Source organism: Equus przewalskii, chromosome 1 (assembly GCF_037783145.1).
Source record: "Equus przewalskii isolate Varuska chromosome 1, EquPr2, whole genome shotgun sequence".
Classification (NCBI taxonomy): domain Eukaryota; kingdom Metazoa; phylum Chordata; class Mammalia; order Perissodactyla; family Equidae; genus Equus; species Equus przewalskii.
The window spans coordinates 152666424-152685877 of NC_091831.1; the positions used below are offsets into that span (position 1 = coordinate 152666424).

The window sequence follows — 19454 nt, forward strand, 5'->3', positions numbered from 1 at the left end:
TTATGGAAGTTAGTATCCCATTTTGCAGGTAAGAAAAATAAAATCAATATGTAACTAACCCAAGCTCATACTACTAGGAAGTGGTGGAGCGGCCATTTAGTGAGATCTTCTCTAAGTGAAATGTTTCTTATTATTTACCATACAATTAGCAGGTATTTATTGAGTGTATCCATGGGCTCAGCACTCTGATTAGTACTACAGCATCTGCCAGCTAGGTTGAAGATCTTAGGGCTGTCACAAGAAGAAAAAGGGATCCCCTTGAGCTTCAACTGCTCTCTTCTATATATTAGAAGAGAGAGTGAAGATAAATCTATTTTAATAAGAGTAATCCAGTGTGGTACATGTCTAGGAATACAGGGTGACTCAGATGGATGCCCCTTCCAGACCCTGATATACTAGCTCTGAACCTCTTGATTCCAGGCCACACTGATGGCTCCTTCCCCCCAATTTTGCATCATTTCCTACCCCTAGTTAATTCTTTGTTTCGTCCCTCATGATAGCTACTGTATTGTTGAATTAAATTATGGTATTTTATGTCACTATTTGTTTTCATATGCTTTGACGAAGTGCCTTACTCTCCTCACCCTATTGCCAGCCCTGTGCTTAAGTCTCATTTCCCCTTGAGGACAAAAATCAAGAACCATTTTTATACGCACAGTCCTTTAAAGTAGAGGCTCAGAAATTATTTATTAATTGCTCTTGTTTTGGTTGAAAGTGCCAGGAGTATGCAAATTGTGCAATAGACAACATTTGTTTCCAGCTGTATTGTCTTATCTCTTCTTTCAATACTTTTCCTCCTCTTTATGTCACTCTCTGCTATGCCTGCACCCCCAGCCCAAAAGAAACTAACCCCTTAATGCTTCCTACTAGATAAACTTTTGTAGCCCTTTCTAGAAAATTAGTCTCCCCTCGGATTAAAAGTCAAATTCCTTTTGTGTCCTGATCTCAGTTACATGTCACCTGTCACAGAAGTTGAGATGAAAAGCTAATTAGTACTAAATTATGATGCCTAGAAGAAGTAATTCATAAATCTGTTAACAGAAGCATTAGGTTATAGCTGGGGATATTTGGAGACACAAGACTTGAATCTACTTACTCAACTTTTAATTAACACTTGAGTATGCATTATGGTTCTCAACTTTTTCACCATTAAGTAAAACTTTCATAATTCATAATTCATTCATTATACACCATGGCCCCTGCATTTTGAAATATTTTATTTATCAAACAAAATTCATTTTAAGCTATATTTGGTTTCCCATTTTATTACACATACACATCTATTAATCAAAGTTTCCAGTTATGATGAAGTAACCAGTATATAATCTTAACTGGTAGAATTCTAGCCCAAAGCCAAGAAACTCATTCTTTTAAACAGTCTGTGCAAACCTATCACTACAGATTTTAGAATATTGACAGTAAAACAGATGGATTCCCCAATATTATCATCACATCCCTGGTGGTCCAGCAAGCCCAGGTTTAGAATCACTGGTGGAACACTCACTGTACACTGAGCTTGGCGCTAAATTCTAAAAATATGAAATTAAATAAGCCAAGGGCCTTTCCTTGGTATGCTCAAGGTCAACTTTCTGATATGGGGGAGCTTGGCTTTTGAACGCACAACACCTGCCAGGATTTCTCAACTCTCAGAGATTTATTCTGTTTATTTTTTGACCACCTAGGGCTCTCCTGAGGACAGAGCACCTAAGCACTGTTATCTTTAGCTATCTTTAGCACTGTGCATTATTCAGGTACTTTCTGCCCAGCAGGGGATCTAGCAGCTGCTCCCAGGATGAAACTAAACAAGAAGGCAGCAGAGTGTGAGGTTAAGATCATATACCTGAAGGTGGACTGTTCTCTGGATTTGATCCCAGCTCTTCCACTTTTGAGCTAAGGGATTTAGGGCAAGTCTTTAACCCTCTCTATGCCTCACTTTTCTTATTTGAAAACAGAAATAACAAGAGTACTTACCTCACAGAGTTTTATGAGGATTAAATGATATCATTTATGAAAAGCATTTATCACCTTATTGGCACATAGCAAGTGCTTAACTTTCATCTATTATTATTATTATTATTTTATTATTATTAAAGGAGAAAAGAAGAGAAATAGAAACATTAGGATACTTCTTGCCTCTTCTAGCTTCTAGAGAGCCTATGCATTCCTTGGCTTGTGGTCCCCTCCCATCTTCAAAGCCAGCAATGGCCGGTCAAATCTTTCTCACACTGCATCTCTCTAACACTGACTCTTCTGCCTCTCTCTTCCATATTTAAGGATCCTTATGATTACATTGGGCCCACCTGGATAATCCAGGATAATCTCTCCCCAGATCAAAGTCTGTTGATTAGCAACCATAATGCCACCTGCAACCTTAATTCCTCTTTGCCATGTAACCTAACATATTCAGGGGTTCCAGGGACTAGGAGGTGGGAATTGTTGAAGGGCCACCATACTGCCTACCACAAGAATGCGCTGACTGCATTCTGCTCTAGCTCTTCATGCTTACAGAACCCAAATAGAATAGATCTAAATTTTACATTTTCATATATATGGGTAATTAATTAACACCATTAATGAAGATTACTTCTGAAGTCCAGTTAGAAAGCAGCTCTCCTCATTTACTAACAATTTGGGAAAACTGATTAACCTTTATAGGCAACAACCCCCTCATTTTAAATGAGAATCATAATATCTACCTCATATTATTCTTGTGAGAATTAAATGAGTTAATTTACGTAATGAATTTAGGATGACACAAAATGAGCAGTCCATAAATTTAGTTATTATTAGTCAGTTGTATGATCTATATATAACCTCTTAAATTTATACATGGTTTTATATATTCATTAGTCATTATCAACTCACCCATTTATTCAGTCCATTCATTGATCCACCAGCATTTATTGCACATGTACCGCAAACTGAACAGTGTACTACACGTAAGAGGAATAACAAAAATACTTTACAATTGTAAAGCACTTTGCATTTTCACCTCCTTATCTTACCGGACCCTACTTAGAAGAAATGCTTCCTGCCCTTAGGAACGTATAGTCTCCTTGAGAAAACAACAGGGTACATGCAAATTCAGACAAACACCATTGGTATTGAAGTTTTGCAACATTGAGAATGGGCGCTCATTCAGGCCTGAGATCATTAAGAGGAAGCGTATGGAGTAGGGAGCACTACACTAGAGAATGATACAGTGCCCACCACCTCAGCCTAGATTGGGGTCTTCTCTCATAAGAGGCTGTGAAGACCAGACTCAGCAGGTTAATGAAGTCCCAACAGTTCAAGAGAAAAGGAACAACCACCAAAGCAGGCAAAGGGGAAAACAATCTATGGTGTGGGGGCTGTAATACTCCATGAGTGCCTCCACCAAACAGTTCAATCCACTCTACAAATTTCCAGATTTATGCTTTTTCCAAATAAAGAGTGGTGGAAAGCTCAACACAAAATTATTTGCACAAAATTTCCTCAGGTGGTAACCTGAGAAAATTTTATGGGGCCAGCACTGTGCCTCCTTCCCCAGAGTTGATACTTTGATATATCCACTTGTTGTTTTGTAATCATTGACTTGATAGTCACCTCACACCTTAGAGGACAGGGTAGGGGGAGTTTGGACAGTACTGCCCAAAATAAAGAAAAGACTAATAGAAAATAGGTAGAATGGAGGATCCCAAAAAGAAACAGTAAATAAAGGCACAAGACAAGAATTTCAGCTTGAGTGTTCCATTCCTTCCACTAATTTCTTGAGTCTGGTTGCCCATTGGGAGCTTTGCTCCCAGGCAGATTTCTGGGAAGAGAAAGCCACCATTTGCTCACTTTACCCTGGGGCCACCCAGCTGCCAAGTGTCAGCTGAACAGAGGTGCATCAGAGGCCTGCAGTCAAAAGGCAGCAGGATGGCCAATTGCCACGAATTTCTGCAGCAAGTCTGGCATCTTGGCATCTTTCTGCTCTCCCCCTCCCCTAGGTTAATTGCTGAGAACCTAGGAAGCTGCTTATGCTACCAACTTCAGCTGCTTCCCTCCTTTCCCCATACCACTCTACTGCCTCACCTCCTTACACCCCAGAAGTGAAATGAAGTCTCTCATATACCTGGTTCTGCTTGTGAGACCACCTAAACTCTAATGTAAATGTTTCTTTCCCCCACTTACACTCTCCCATGAGTAAAGGCAGAATTGCCACGTCCTCCTTGGACCCGATTGCTAGGCAACACTCAGCCATGTGAATTTGTCACTTCTGTTTGGCGCAAATTTCAATTTCACCTCCAACTGTAACAACACTGCTTGATATATTTTAGATGCCACTGTGGTTGGATGGCATCCCAGGAAAGATGTGAAGTGCTACTGCCAGGAATGAATGATTGGCACTGGGTAAAGCAATTCTCTGAACTCAGCCTTGGCATACCATTAATTGTTAAGTCTGTTCTGCTACCACCAACCTCTTGTCAGAAGCATGTCTATTGTAAGCCTTTGCGACAAGAGTCCAAATGGTAGAGCTCTCTCCCTCTGTAAGATTCGAATTATGTCGATAATGAAGTAGTGGATTTCTCGGCTCACAACATTTTACTTCTCCCTCCTTTCATCTATTGGCTGCACTTTCACGTGCAAAGAAAAATAGTTCCACATTTGAATATTACTGAGCTAAGAGCTACTGTGTGCCAAGTCAGGTTCTGGCCCTGAATAAGAGATTTACCTTCCCTTTGGTTTCTTCAGCACAATCTGCTTTCATTCGTGGTAACAATTAAATGCTGCTATGAGGAAACAAGTTATTAATGGAAAAAGATAAAATTAATGCTAAACATACTCTGCTGACAATAAATATATAATATTTGACATGTAAAATTTACATACTGACATTAAATCAGAAAACATGAAACACGCAAACAATTATAATTTTTGAATAAACACGTACCATCACTGGCAAGATATAATGCTATAATTCCCAAAGCCTCCATCTAATATGATCTGCCCAGTGTTTCTATATGTAGCTTGAGTATTATTTGTCCTTAAAGATGCATTCAATTGCCCAGCCACCTACATAAAATATCCGTAAATACTACACAATTGCTCAATCGACTTCAAAGATGCTACAGTGTGGAATGCTTTCACTTCTGTGCTCCATGCTATATAAGGGTAAAAACAGCAAATCTGTTTTGATCCCCTTCAGCCCCTCCATCCACCAACTTTTCAGTCAATTGATTATTTTTTTCCTCAAATCAAAACATCCTCTGAAAGCTTGGAAATATTTTCCTGGAATGAATCTAATTAAATAGGAGTCAGTCAGCTATGAGTAAGAATAGTGTTTTCAGACTTTATGTGCATTCCCTGATTCATGAGAAACAAAAGGAGTTTCTGTAACAGTGTGAATGAACCATGAAGTGTGCATGTTCTTTTAAGAAAGGCCAAGGGTGCAGTTCTATTTTCTTAGCTCTGCTTTCATATTTATGTGTCTCATTTCCAGCTCATTGCTGATGCCTCAGTTGCGCTATCCATCACCACTTTTATCCTCCTTGTTCCTCAAAAAGAACATAAAATCCTTTTTTATGTGGTGGTAATATTATTGCAAATAAAAGCAAATACCAAAATCTTTATTAGTCTGCCAAAATAATAAACTATTTAATAAAAGCATGCTGTAAAAATAAGGTCATTTGCATCACTCAAGTTACTTGCAGGAAATACAGAGAATTATTGGTCAAAAAATTACAAACTGACAGCAATTATTTCTGTTGTTCATCTGATGCACTGTGCAATAGGGTTAAAATTTTGTTGATATTTTGCATATTTTCTGGGTTTAAATGTCTTTAATATTGCTCAAAACTGGCTGCACATTGGAAAATGAAAAAAAAGGTCTAATTCTCACAAAATACTAATTTCCTCTTTATAAAAGGATTTTTGGTGAGAGAAAAAGACTAAATAGACTGGTCTCTTTTTGATAGCTTTTTCACAAATGTGGAAGTTGACCTACTGATAACCTTGATATTCTAAGATTTATTGTTTAAATATTTACCATTTTAATATCCAATATTAATTTTATTTGCTTTGGATTTGTGTCCGTGCTTCAGCTGTATAATTTTTCCCCTCTTTGTATTCACCTTTTGTCACTTCTGTATGTACACCAATATAAGATGGTTTATTTGAGAAGGTTAGTTTAACAGTGAAAATTAACAATAAACGTACTATTTCAAAATAAATGTCAAATGTTTGATCTTTTAGCCTATTATGATATAAACCCACCAATTCTTTTTCCCTTGTAATTTCCATCCTCAGCTGGCAGAACTGCAAATATATTATTGATATGTTTGTAACATAGCAAAAGCAGTAGTGTAATAGAGATTAAAACATCATTTGTACAATCCTTACATTGCCAAGAACACCTGTATACCAGTTCTTCTACATAAAAAGCAAACACGACAATTAAGCAAAGAATATAAATCTTTTCAAAACACCATATTATTTACATTACTTGTTCCATGATGACATTTAAAATCAATAAAAGCTCTTCCAACTCCAGTTATTACTATTTTTACTTTGTAAAGCCTTTTGTCTGTGGTTGGTTTCTTTGGGCCACAAATTAACCATTGCCAGTTTTATTGACACCAAGTTAACCTGAGAAAATGAAGTATAATTTCTATACAAGGTAATGAACCTGAGGGATAATTCAACTATGAAAATTTGGACAGGTGAAATAATACTTTTAGAGGCAAATAAAGGCAATTAAATTCAAATACTATGCATTATGTCCTGAATTGTGTCCCCAAAAATTTATATATTGAAGCCCTACACCGCCCCCCTCCTCCAGTACTTGAGAATGTGACTGTATTTGGACATAGGGCCTTTAAAGAAGTCATTAAGGTTAAATGAGGTCATATGGGTGGGCCCTGATCCAATCTGATAGCATCCTTCTAAGAAGAGAAAATGTGAACACACAAAGAGGAGTGTGAACCCACAGAGGGACGACCATATGAAGAGGCAGTAAGAGGGCAGCCATCTGCAAACCAAAGAGAGAGGCCTCAGAGGAAACCCACCGTGCCAGCACCTTGCCCTTGGACTTCCAACCTCCAGGATTGTGAGAGAATAAATTTCCGTTGTTTAAGCCATCCAGTCCGTGGTATTTTCTTATGGCAGCCCTAGTAAGCCCTAGCAAACTAATACACTATCTAATATAAATAGGAATTAAAGAAAAAAATCTATCTGCGACACCAAATCAAATACAATATTTATTTTCGCCAGCTCTACCACCCAAATGCATTAAAGACACACAATCCAGCTGACTGGGAGCAACTCAACATCATGGTAGAACAAAAATACAACCCAACTCCCGAAATTCTGTATTGTCACACTGATATAGTCTGAAAATCTTGCTTCATATTTGAAATTCTTTGTGTCTTAGGAGTTCTTAACCTGGTGTCCAAAGACCACAAAAGCCTCTTGATATTTACTAGAGACCACATTTTGTGGACTTTGTATATATTCATTGTAATGGGGAGAAGTGTGTCATCCTCAAAAGTTAAAAACCACTTAAATCTTGGGTTATTGTTTCTATTTGATTGATCAGTAGGCAATAGAGATTGTTCCATGATGGAAATAAAATCTAATCCTACATATTTCATTAATAGATTTAATGGACAATCATTTGGAATCAAATGAATGATTTGGCTGGTCCACAGTGAGATGTTTAATTCACCAAGAAAGTCATGAGACTTGAAAATTTTGTCACAGGACCAGATAAACCATTTTTTTGGGGGGCAACCAAATGTTTTCTAAGACAGTTCACTGGCTCGTAGCTTCCAGGCTCATAAGGATCACATAAATTCTGAAGAATTCGCAATACTGTAGGTCCTAAGGAAAACATCTGCAAATTTGGTGAATTCTATTCTATGCAAAGAAAAGCCTGAGATTAAATTTCTAATCTGGGCCAAGTGCTATGTGTTAGTGACACTGTGGGATAGTACCTAGAAGGTTAGTGTTCTTTCTTAATATCATCTACAAGAGATTAAGAAGATTTCCTAAACAGAGCTGACATCTCCCAACTAATGCTTGTTGGATTTGTTTACTGTGGGTTTTTCTAAATTCTTCTTGCCACCATCCTTCTGGATTTATCAAGTTCAGTACTGGGCATTATGCCCAGGGGAAAACAATAATGTGTGGGAGAATCAAAAGAGCTGAAACATAAAATCTCCATGTTACTGCTTTGTGGCCCAGCTATCTGCTATGGAACATACACTGACTATGCATAACACAGAAGGAAGGACCTCTTTCACCTGCTGCCTGGCCATTCACTTCAAGAATCCATTCTTGCCACTTTTTTTCTGGATACTCGGTGTAAATCTGCTCAGAGGGCACCAGAGCAGGTTGCAGTCTGCCTTAGAGGTGGAGCAGGCATCAAAGATAGGAGTGGAGCCTCTGGGACCACTAGATATCAAGGTCTTTTAAGGGGCCAGCAGTTGTGAAGTTCATCTAGAGGCATCATTACTGCTCCATTCTCAGGCAGTGAGTGGAGACAAATTCTCAGAAACATTTGATGATGGGAACCTCTGGAAAAATGATCAGAATTCCTGCTACCAAAGGTAATGTGGACTTGGAGCACTGTAATCTGGTTATAAGTATAAACGAGACAGTTTTTACCACACATGGCACTTTTTAAATACGCTATTTTATATAGGAGGAAACTATAGCCCAAAGATGATAAGTCTCGAAGTTCATTATAGACCAAGGGTGCAAATCTGGATTTACCTGGCTCCAAAGTCAGTACTTTTCCACAAAGCCAAGCGTTTCCCTGCCTAAGGAGGGCAAAGGGGGTGATTAAGCACATGTGTATGGTGATGGATTGTAATTAGTCTTTGGGTGGTGAATATGATGTAATCTACACAGAAATTGAAATGATGTACACCCTAAATTTGTATAATGTTATAAACCAATGTTATTGAAACAAATGAAAATAATAATAATAAAAGAAACGTTTCCCTGTTTGATCTATCCACTTCTTGCTTTGTATGTGGCAGGTCTCTATACCTACATTTCAGACAGAAACCTTAAAAGTAGTATCATCATACTTCAGATAAGAAAATTAAAGAGTACCTGTTTGAGGTGGTAAATTAAACATAGAAAGAAAAATAAACGGGTCTCCCACTAAATGCCCACAGCTTTGTGTAAAGAGTTGAAATAAAACAGTTGTGGACACTGGGACGGGGAGGAGGAGGGTGGAGAAACCTTATCAGTTTGTAAAATTCAAGCAAAGAGATCCATATTCTGGCTGTGTAAACCAGATAATCATACTTTCTCATAACCGTTTCACTCCATAGTATATGCTTAATGAATACATTTAATTAATTAAAGAAAAGATGGTACGACAATGCATTGGTTTCTTATTGCTGCTGTAACAAATTATTCCAATCTTAGTGGCTTGAAAACAAAAGAAATTTATTCTTTTCCAGTTCTACAGGACAGAAGTCCAAAATCAGTTTTGCTGGGCTAAAATCAAGATGTCAGCAGGGCCATGCTCCCTCCAAAGGCTCTGGGGGGAATCTGTTTCCTTGCCTTATCTACCTTTCAGAGCTGCATTCCTTGCATTCCTTGCCTTATGGCTCCTTCCTCCATCTTCAAAGCTGGCAAAGTATCATCTTGCTTCAGTCATCACATAGCCTTCTTCTACGCACAAAGTTCCTCCTGCCTCTCTCTTATAAGGACACTTACGATTACATTTAAAGCCCACCTAGATAAGTCAGGAAAATCTCACCATTTCAAGCTCCTTAACTTAATCACATCTGCAAAGATCCTTTTGCCATATAAAGGTTCCAGAGATTAGGATTTACCTGGCTATCCTTTGGGTATACAGCCTATTACAGGCATTCACACAAAACTTATCTTTATTAAGGTCTACTGGAGAATTGAAGCACTTATTCAGATATTTTAACAAAAGTCTATATGTTTTTAAGGGCATGGTAATAATATTTATTGAGTGCTTACTTTGTGACAGGCACAGCTCTAAATATTTTATATATATTGTATAGGTTAATATCAACAAAACAAATTATGAGATAGATTCTTCGTTATTCTTATTTTAAGGAAGGGGAAACTGAGGCACACGATGTGAGATTACCAAACTTGCTCAAGGTCATAAGTACTTCTTTAAATTATCCCAATTAAGTATTTGTATATATAAACAAACTCGTTAAAATATCATTTCATATTGCCCATGTAGTTATTCTAGGAGATTATGTAGTTTACAGGCTTGCAGGTACAACGTGCTCTTTGTATCAAAGTGATGTTCAGACAAATTTTAATCTCCCTGATTTGATAGTTTTACTTCGAATAGTTTCTAAACAACAAACCCACTAGTCACTATACAATAAACCCACTCATCACATTCTGCTACCAATAATGATAATCCTAATTTTATTTCTTGAGCACCTTTCTTTTCTCCAAAGGTCACAGAGTTCAGGATAGGGTTACATAGTAAAAGAAAGCAACTTCTCTCACCAAAAAGGCGTGAGATAGATAGCAGGTCTTGGCAAGCCTTGGCAGCCCTTGGCATATGCTCAATTTCTGTTGTTACCCAACTCATTAATTGCTTGTTTTCATTTGAAAGTTTTCTCTAAATGTGTTCCTTATAACTTTTAAAACTTCTTTTCATACCCTTGTTTTCAATGGCCTCTTATAGGCTTACAGATGGAAATCTGTTTCCCTTATCCTCATAGGTCACCCATGTTCTTGTTTTTCTTTGTAGCAGAGGAGGGGAGAGTGAAGAAAAACAGCTGTTATTTAAGATCTTTTACACACATTTCTTAATCTTTGGAGCTTTCTCAAAACCTCAGCTATATGATGGTGTGTGGGGGAAAAAAGATTCTTTTTTTTCCCCTTAATTTCTTTCTGGAGTTTTGAAGAATGTACCTTAAATAATGGAAAAGTTGTAGAATCTGAAGACTCAGTGAAAAGTTAACTTTGGTCTCAAACCCACTGGCAAGGATTATGGGTTTTATTTAGTTTAGACAGGTCTCCAGTTACCCCAGGCATGTATGATGTGTTGTGTTACTGGATTACTGCCCTTATAACATTATCAGATTATATAATTGTCCTAGCCCCTTCAGCTTAACTAAATGGAGTAACCCTGATGGTAAGAATTTCAAACATCACACCATGGAGGAAGAAGGATGGTTTTCAGTAGACTCTCGCCTTTTAGAATCTCTTAACCCGTAACACTTTTGGTGGCTTACTACATTTCTCTCTACCCCAAACAAAGAAACAAATATACCATGGCAATACTATGCATAAAGAAGTAGTGTCTTAATGAAATGGTGACTAATTGGCTATGGTGACTGGTCAAGTCATATTCAAATGAAACCTATGGGAAAAGGTTTAATTTAATTTAATTTTTTTAACTATGAACAATACTGAGAGCAGATGATACAGAGAGAAGGAACTACACAGTCAACAGAGTCATGAAGTTTAGAAGTTAATTAGTACAATGGTAGAAATCCATGAGGTAATTCGAGAACCGAGACACACTTTGTACTTGTAGGTTTATTTCAACCTGCAGGACTGCACTTATTTGAACAGATCTGGAGAATTACAGATGTATATACACAGAAAGAGAGGGAAAAAATCTGAACGCATTATTCTTATGACTCTAAGTTTAGGGTGATCTGTAAAGCTTTTTAATTAAAAAGTTATTGAAGAAGAAACATCTGAAGTAGGACAGGAGCAGGTTCCTCAAGTGACTTAGCAGTTTTCAGTAGCATCAACTGTTGCAGTGAAAACAAAGATTTCTAATCTTAGAACTTGGCAGGTGAGTGAGTAACAGATTTCTCGATATAATGTTTTGATTTTGAGAAATAAATGGATATGCGATTTTTTTTTCTTTTGTCTGCTCCACATCCAGTCACATATTTTATTACTCACTTGGGAGGTTGAATACAAATATTTTTAATTAAAAGAATTCTTGGTTCTCTATTAAATGAACAATTTCCTAGACCTTTTGTCTCTTTTGGGATCTGCAAGGGAGTTCAAGTCTGAAAAAGGGAGGATATCCTTAAATAAGCTGATATTAAGATGAATGTAAGCCTGCACACATGTGTGTTTGAAATGGAAGAGAAGACCTAATTAAGAAGTTGAGGTTTTTAGTGTTAGAGTTTCTTTTTGAACATTATTGGTTTCTGTCACTTTATTAATTTCTCTCAACTTTTTGATTTTACTGATTGCAAATGTTGGGAAGAAGGTGCAGAGTTGTTTGAGATATTTTTACACCCTGTAACACACCATCTTAGGTTTCTTTAAGTGCAATGAATGTTGTATTAATGAGGGCTGTTGTCAACGCTATGCCAATAAAACTGCCAATTAAGACAAGAAAAGGTACTCCTAGAGATTTTTTTAAACATAAATTAGCTGGGTAATTAGGCTATATAAAAATACATTTTGAAAAATAAATTCCCCACTAATAAAATGTTTTTGAGTCGACTGGATTCTACCTATAAATTTTGTTCTTCCTCGTATTCTCTACACCAGCCTTGCAAATATTCCCTTATTCACTTGCCCACTGCAAGTAACCATGTAGGCTTTGGGAATAATAAAGACTATGAATTTACTGTTCAAGTATATGTCTCCTGAGGTAAGGGCAGGTAGAGAAAATACTGAGCAAGTCAGCTTTTGAAAATTATTTGTAAGGCTGCTATAACACACTTTACAGAATGAAAACAGATGGTCTTCAGGATTTGTATTATATTGACAGGGAAATTATAACCCAGAAAACTAAGGGTATTTTTCAGTATGGTGGCAAAGGGATACAAGCCAACATCTCAGAGAATATGGTAGTTTGTCCTGACAAAGTAAATTGTGAAAATGCCAGATTTCCATAACAATACATCTTGCAGAATGAGGTCATCTAACATAGTAAATCCTTTTAGTTGTCTTTCTTCAGTGGGTCAAAGTTCCCTACCTATCGTACATTAATATTTAGAACACAGTATGGTTGTGAAGTATTATATCCATAAAATTCTTAAGTACTTTCAAAAGGCTGTTTAATTGTCCTTGATTACTAATATAAATTTAAAAATCATTGGGGCTGGCTCAGTTGCATAGTGGTTAAATTTGTGTGCTCCGCTGTGGCAGCCAAGGGTCCATGGGTTTGGATCCCAGGCGCAGACCTGCACACCATTCATCAAGCCATCCTGTGGCAGCATCCCACATGCAAAGTGGAGGAACACTAGCACAGATGTTAGCTTAGTGGCAGTCTTCCCCAAGCAAAAGGAGGAAGATTGGCAACAGATGTTAGCTCAGGGCCAATCTTTCTCAACAATAACAACAAAAATCATTGGTAAAAGTTTTTTCATGACACATACGGTTGGAATAATCTTAATTTTTTAGCAATGGTATAAAAGTAACCACACCCTTTGGTTATGATTATTTAATATCAAGCCAACTCAGTATGTATTTTGCCTCTATAAACTTGGTAATCCTCTGAAAAATTCACCTTATACTACTGTAGACTGGGCGGCTTGATTTAAGTAAGCTTCTTTTTTTCCTTCTCTATCGGAAGAAAAAAATTACTTCTTTAAAATGTCATTTTTCTTTAGAGATCATTTAATTCTTTTCTCCTTTATGCTCTTAGATAAAACATAAAAAGCCTAACATCTCTGTGTCAGTGAAAAATTTTCATATAATTTAAAGTATTTTCTCTTCCCTTTCTTTCATATTACTCAAACTAGGTTTACCCACCTACCCATCAACCTAATCATCCAACATTGATTAAGTGCCTACCATGTTAGGCACTAAGACAAACAAAAATAATAATATATAATCTCTTCCCTTAAGGGAAGTGTATCATTCAAGGTGCTAGCAGAGAAAAGAATTTAATGATAGGACCACTTATAAAGATGTGTGCAGAACTGAAGAATCAGTAAGGAATGTGGAGGTATCTGGAGACTGGCAACTGTGGGAAGCCTAAACTACCCCTAGGCCTGAAGGAGAAAGCAGAGGAAATGGTGTTACCAGCACTCAGTGACGGCTGATGCTAGGGAAGCAGAGTCATGAGGCAGAAGAGTGCAGCCACTGCCAGAAACACAGCATGAAGGCAGAAAGAAAGCAGGGAAAGAAATATTCCAATTTCTCTTTCCTCTTTTATTCTCCTGCCTGGGCCTCCCATGGGGGAGATGCAACAGAAGACCAGAGGGCAAGAGCCTGAGTAATGCAATCCAACTGGTATCCATATCAGGGCAGAATAGGGCAGAGAATGAATTGGGGTATGAAAAGCAGTCTCTGAGGTGGCCCCCAATGACCCCTGCCTCCTGGTATTCATTTCCTTGTGTAACACCCTCCCCTTAAAGGCAGGCTGGACAAAGTCATACACTTTTGATAAATAGAATACAACAAAAGTGTTGAAATGTCACTTCTGTGATAAAGTTCCATCTTGGATTCCATCCTGGGCTTCCATCTTGGATATTCTCTCTTGCTCTCTCACTTGCTCACTCTAAGGGAAGTCAGCTGCCATGCAATGAGCTGCCCTATGGAGAGTCCCACATGGCAAGGAAATGAGGGAATCGGCCAGCCTGAACTGAGGCCCTCAGTCCAACAACACATGAGGAACTGAACCCTGCCAATATGCATGTGATTGAGCTCAGAAGTGGATCTTTCACTGGCCAAGTCTTTGGATAAAGCATCATCCCTGTGAGAGACCTGAGCCAGAAGACCTAGCTAAACCATGTCTGGATTTCTGACCCACAGAAACTATGATAATAAAGGATTACTGTTTTAAGCTGCTAGATTTTGGGAGTAATTTGTTATGCAGCAATGAATAACTAACACATGGGAAAAGGGAGAACAGAGAATAACCAGCATAGTTCACTATTTTTGCCTTCCATCACACAAAGAAACTCTTGCCCCACACACAAAAGTGACACTAAGTCCCACCAGCTATTCTACAATCATGGAATGACTCAGTTCATTCCTGCTCTTTCCTGAAACTTAAATCGCAATTAACCTCCTATCATAACTTTTCATATTCAGCAGCAGAGAAAGGCAAAAAAGAAAACAAATTAACATAAGATGTAGCCACTATAATCCCTGCTTCTGTAAATGGTCATGAGACCTAAAATGATATCCATCATTTTCTTTTTCTTATGCTTTTCCTGATTGAGGTTCCTTACCTGGTAGGGTGACCCAAACCTTTACTTCCACAATTCTTAATGGTGCTCTCTTTATGAATTTCCACATTTTCCCACTGATGTTCTTATGAAGTGGTAGTAAGAGGTTCCTCAGTGAAACCCGTGAGTTCCACACATGTTCTCCTTGCCCCTGCTGCATAACAGTACCCCAATTCCCCCATGGCAAGTGGATCCAATTACCTTAGGCAGTAGAGTCACCACCTTTTCTTTCTGTTGACTCTGCGGCATGAGGAGCCCTATATAGCCAAAGAAGAGTCTCAGCTTCTAATTTAACGGAACCATGACTGTGTTTCCTGGCAGAAATTGTCATCCCTTGGGAATTAGCACTTCTAAACCTTTTGAGCCCTTAAGTGAAATACAAGATATAATAATGAGAGAGGTAACTCCCACTCCCACTCTTTGGTTCCTGAACCTCTATATTTTGGCACTATATATGTACTGTGAGTTTAAGGCATATACCACATTCTATAGCATGGCAACCTAAACTCACAGGCTGTTGTTTCTAAGCTGGTGCCTCAGCTGAAAAAAATATGTGTGTTTTTTAAATATATTCAGAGATGGTAAAACTAACCACAGAATGGGTCTGTGGACTTATTGGAGCCATTGTCAGATACAATGGAGTCAAGACTTCATTTATCACCTGACCTCCATAAGTCCATATTCTCTGACCACTGGACCATCATAGTATTTTGTATCCTATGGACTAGCACTATCTCAGAGTCAGTACCTAAAAACCTCCAGAAGGACTGGGCATTTCCCTCTCCCAGTAAAAAATCATCCTGGAAAGTGACCATAGGTTCATCTGGAAAAGACATAGAGGCCATTTGTGGCTATATTGCAGTTTACATTGTTCCTCAAAGGGGCCTGACCTGCTCCCTAATTAAAGGGCTTCAGATCTGTGAATTGGCTTAAGTCTGAGAACAGGGTATGAGGCTAAGAATTCTCATAGGATGACTTAATCAGCTTTTATTTTATATGTCAAGAAGCCCTGTAGAAGGTTCCCCATCTATCTAATTCCTAGTGACCTTATGATCAATTAGTCATTGGCATGTGTCCTTGCTGGTCAAAACATTCTGACTACCACTCTGCAAATGACATCTTATTAGGATAATTATGCCCACCTTGTCTCTGACAGTTAAGAGCAGCCACTCGGCCCTGCTACTCTGGAATGCCTGATTTATATTCAAAAGTTCATTTTCATAGCAGCATCTCCCAGGTCCATCATAAGCTGGTAGAGACAGCCACTACAGAGGTTTTCAAGGATGCTGCCGTTCCCCTCACCAACGCATTTTAATACGTTTTGATGAAAGAGATGTTCTCTAGGATATTCTGGGGTAAAAGAGGTGAGGATGGTGGAGAAAATTGCACATTTTAAATCTGTTTTAACATTTTCATTTCTCTAAGCCATCCAGCTTCCTTTTCTACATTATGTCAGAGTAGTTCTGTAATCTCAATCTCATTGACCATGGGCAACCTCTGAGTCCAGTCTTCCATTAACTAGCCAACTGTTAGACTCACTCTTAACCGTTCTAGCCAAAACACTAAATCTCAAATCCTAGAGAGGCCACATACATACATTTAGCATATTTTGGTGGCTGTCAAACTTTCACAGGCACCAGAATCACCTGGGGGATTTGTTCAAACAGATTTCCGGGCCTCATGTCCTAGAATTTCTGATTCGTTAGGTCTAGAATGGGGCTTCGGAATTTGCATTTCTAACAAGTTCTAAAGTGATGCTGATGCTGGAAGGTCCAATGACCACACTGTGAAAACCACTGGCCTAATTCAATCTTACAGTTCATCTGACTTGACCTAATCACTTTAGAATTCAATCTAATTTATGCCTGCCAGATTCTTACTTATACAAATTGGCAAAATGATCTCCTCCCAGAGCCAACTTTGCAACCTTTCTCTCACAGTTATGCTGAGGTTTAATTCTCATTATGGCCCTGGAGGCAATAAGGTGTGGTGAACATGGTGGGAATGTCTTGAGGAGAATGGATATCCCTTGAAAGGCAACAGCTCCAAGTGAAATTATTGAAAAATTTTTCTGCAAAATTTCCTTACAGTGGAAGAGAGCAGCTTCTACTCTCAAGGCGGGTTCCAGAGAACTCGGAGGTTCTAAGTTCTCATCCTCATCTCTGCCTGCCTAAATGACCCCATCCCAAATCTTTTTATTTGTTTTTCTTTTTGTTTGAGGAAGATTAGCCCTGAGCTAGCTACTGCCAATCCTCCTCTTTTTGCTGAGGAAGACTGGCCCTGAGCTAACATCCATGCCCATCTTCTCTACTTTATATGTGGGACACCTACCACAGCATGGCTTTTGCCAAGCAGTGCCATGTCCAAACCTGGGATCCGAACCGGCGAACCCCAGGCCACCAAGAAGTGGAATGTGCGAACTTAACCGCTGTGCCACTGGGCCTTGCCCCCCATCCCAAATCTTAATGTTTTGTTTCTTCCCAACAAGTGCCCCTACCTTAGCATCAGAGATGTGAATTCTAGGGGCCAGCCCAGTTAAGTCTGCACGTTCTACTTCGTTAGCCCGTGGTTTGCCGGTTCGGATGCCGGGTGTGGACCTACACACTGCTTGTCAAGCCATGATGTGGGAGGCGTCCCACATATAAAGTAGAGGAAGATGGGCACAGATGTTAGCTCAGGGCCAGTCTTCCTCAGCAAAAAAAAGGAGGATTGGTGGCAGATGTTAGCTCAAGGCTAACCTTCCTCAAAAAAAAAAAAGAAAGAAAGAAATGTGAATTCTACATGTGGACCCTCAGTTAGGAGATCTTGCTTAAAACTTCCACAGAAACTTTCTGATATTTCCTTCATGCTTCGGTTTAAGAGTTCAAGCACCGAGCTTATCTTTTTCTTTTTTCTAAGCTTTACAACACAAAAATGGCCCATCTCACAATCTTTTAATCATTAATGTTGCCACAACCACGGGATCTCCTGATGCCTTGCCCCAGCTGACACTCTACCCTATATCATATAAGTGATAATTTGAGTAATTGTGTTGTAACTGTATGCCATGAATTGCATTTTATGACTCACTTACTTCACTTAGTTATCTACTCAATAAACTTGTTCAAATTGAGTCATCTCATTTTTGCATCTTTCACAATTACTTCCCAAATTACTTGACTTAGTGTTCTTCATAGGAGTTCAAAATGTGGTTTATATCAATAGCTAAATATAATATCAATAGCTAAAAGGCTCTCATGACAATATTTAGTTACAAGGTAACTTGTTGAAGCAAAATAATTTCCTAAAAATACAAGAAATACAGCCTGATCTTAGCATCCAGATTAATTAGTTTGCTTTTAATGTCTATGTTATTCATTCTTTCATCCATCAAATATCTTTAAGTACTTCCTATGCACCAGGCAAACAAAGAAATAGAAACTGGAATTATAGCAATAAGGAAGTGTGTAGGTTCTTCTGTTTGCCCTCCCAAGACCTAGTCTTCTTCCTTTTCTGCCTTGCTCATTGACCCAACAGACTGATCTCTGTGAACGATGTCAATAGGCTTCCTTACCCTCTGACGTTCTGTGAGATTGTCATTGGGAGGCACTGGTAGGAGATGGCAGAGCAGATGGAGAAAAAGATCAGGGTATTTCTTTCCCTGCGACTTCCCTTTCTTGGTGCACTATCATAATAGTAGCTGTATCCCTCTATTACTATAGCTCCTGGTGAGTGACCCTCCATCCATTGCTCCAGCCTCCAAAAAGGTCCAATGACACCATTTTCTTTCCCTGCCTCTTCAGACTTCCAGGTATTATTATCTTCCTGGTGTTGGTAGTTCTTGGGTGTCTCAGCATCCCTGGGTGATTCCTTACTCTTGCCCACAACTCTAAAAAAGTCTCTTCATTCAATTTCTTTCAAATCCCAGCTTCTTGCCATTAGCTTGACTGGTACAATAGAATGGGACATTCTTTGCCTTCAAGAAACAGAAAATTTAGAAGAGAATACAGACATTTAATATATTATGACCAGAAAGCACAAGGTGTGATGGAACCATACAAAGAGATATCTTACCTAGGCTGCAATATCCAAAAAGGTTTGTTGTGTAAGATGTTAAAGATCACACAGCCGAGAGTAGAGAGGCAAGTATGTGTGTATTTACGTCTTGGCAAATAGTTTTCTGTGTCTCTGTATCAAAGAGGTCTGCGAATAAAAACTATTTGAGAATCTTGAAAAGTGACTTCAAGGAAAAAATGTTGCTATTTTTGTATCTTTTAGGATACAATTCAATGTATCAGTTAATTTAATTAAATTTCACAGTTAATTCTTTTTGAGCTA

The 19454-nt window shown here is 38.4% G+C and overlaps 1 long non-coding RNA gene across 5 annotated transcripts in view; it reads right to left on the reverse strand.

Annotated features, from left to right (window-relative positions):
- Positions 1 to 19454, reverse strand: part of LOC139084185 (uncharacterized) — a 503309-nt gene that overhangs the window by 468363 nt on the left and 15492 nt on the right. Inside the window, exons 5-6 of one of the 5 annotated variants that reach the window (XR_011541569.1) lie at positions 19191 to 19319; positions 18054 to 19092 (exon numbers count right to left, since the gene is read on the reverse strand). The exons of the other annotated variants lie outside the window; for them this stretch is intronic. This is a non-coding gene — a long non-coding RNA (uncharacterized lncRNA). Of the gene's footprint in view, positions 1 to 18053; positions 19093 to 19190; positions 19320 to 19454 lie in introns of those variants that run through there. 5 annotated transcript variants of the gene reach the window in all.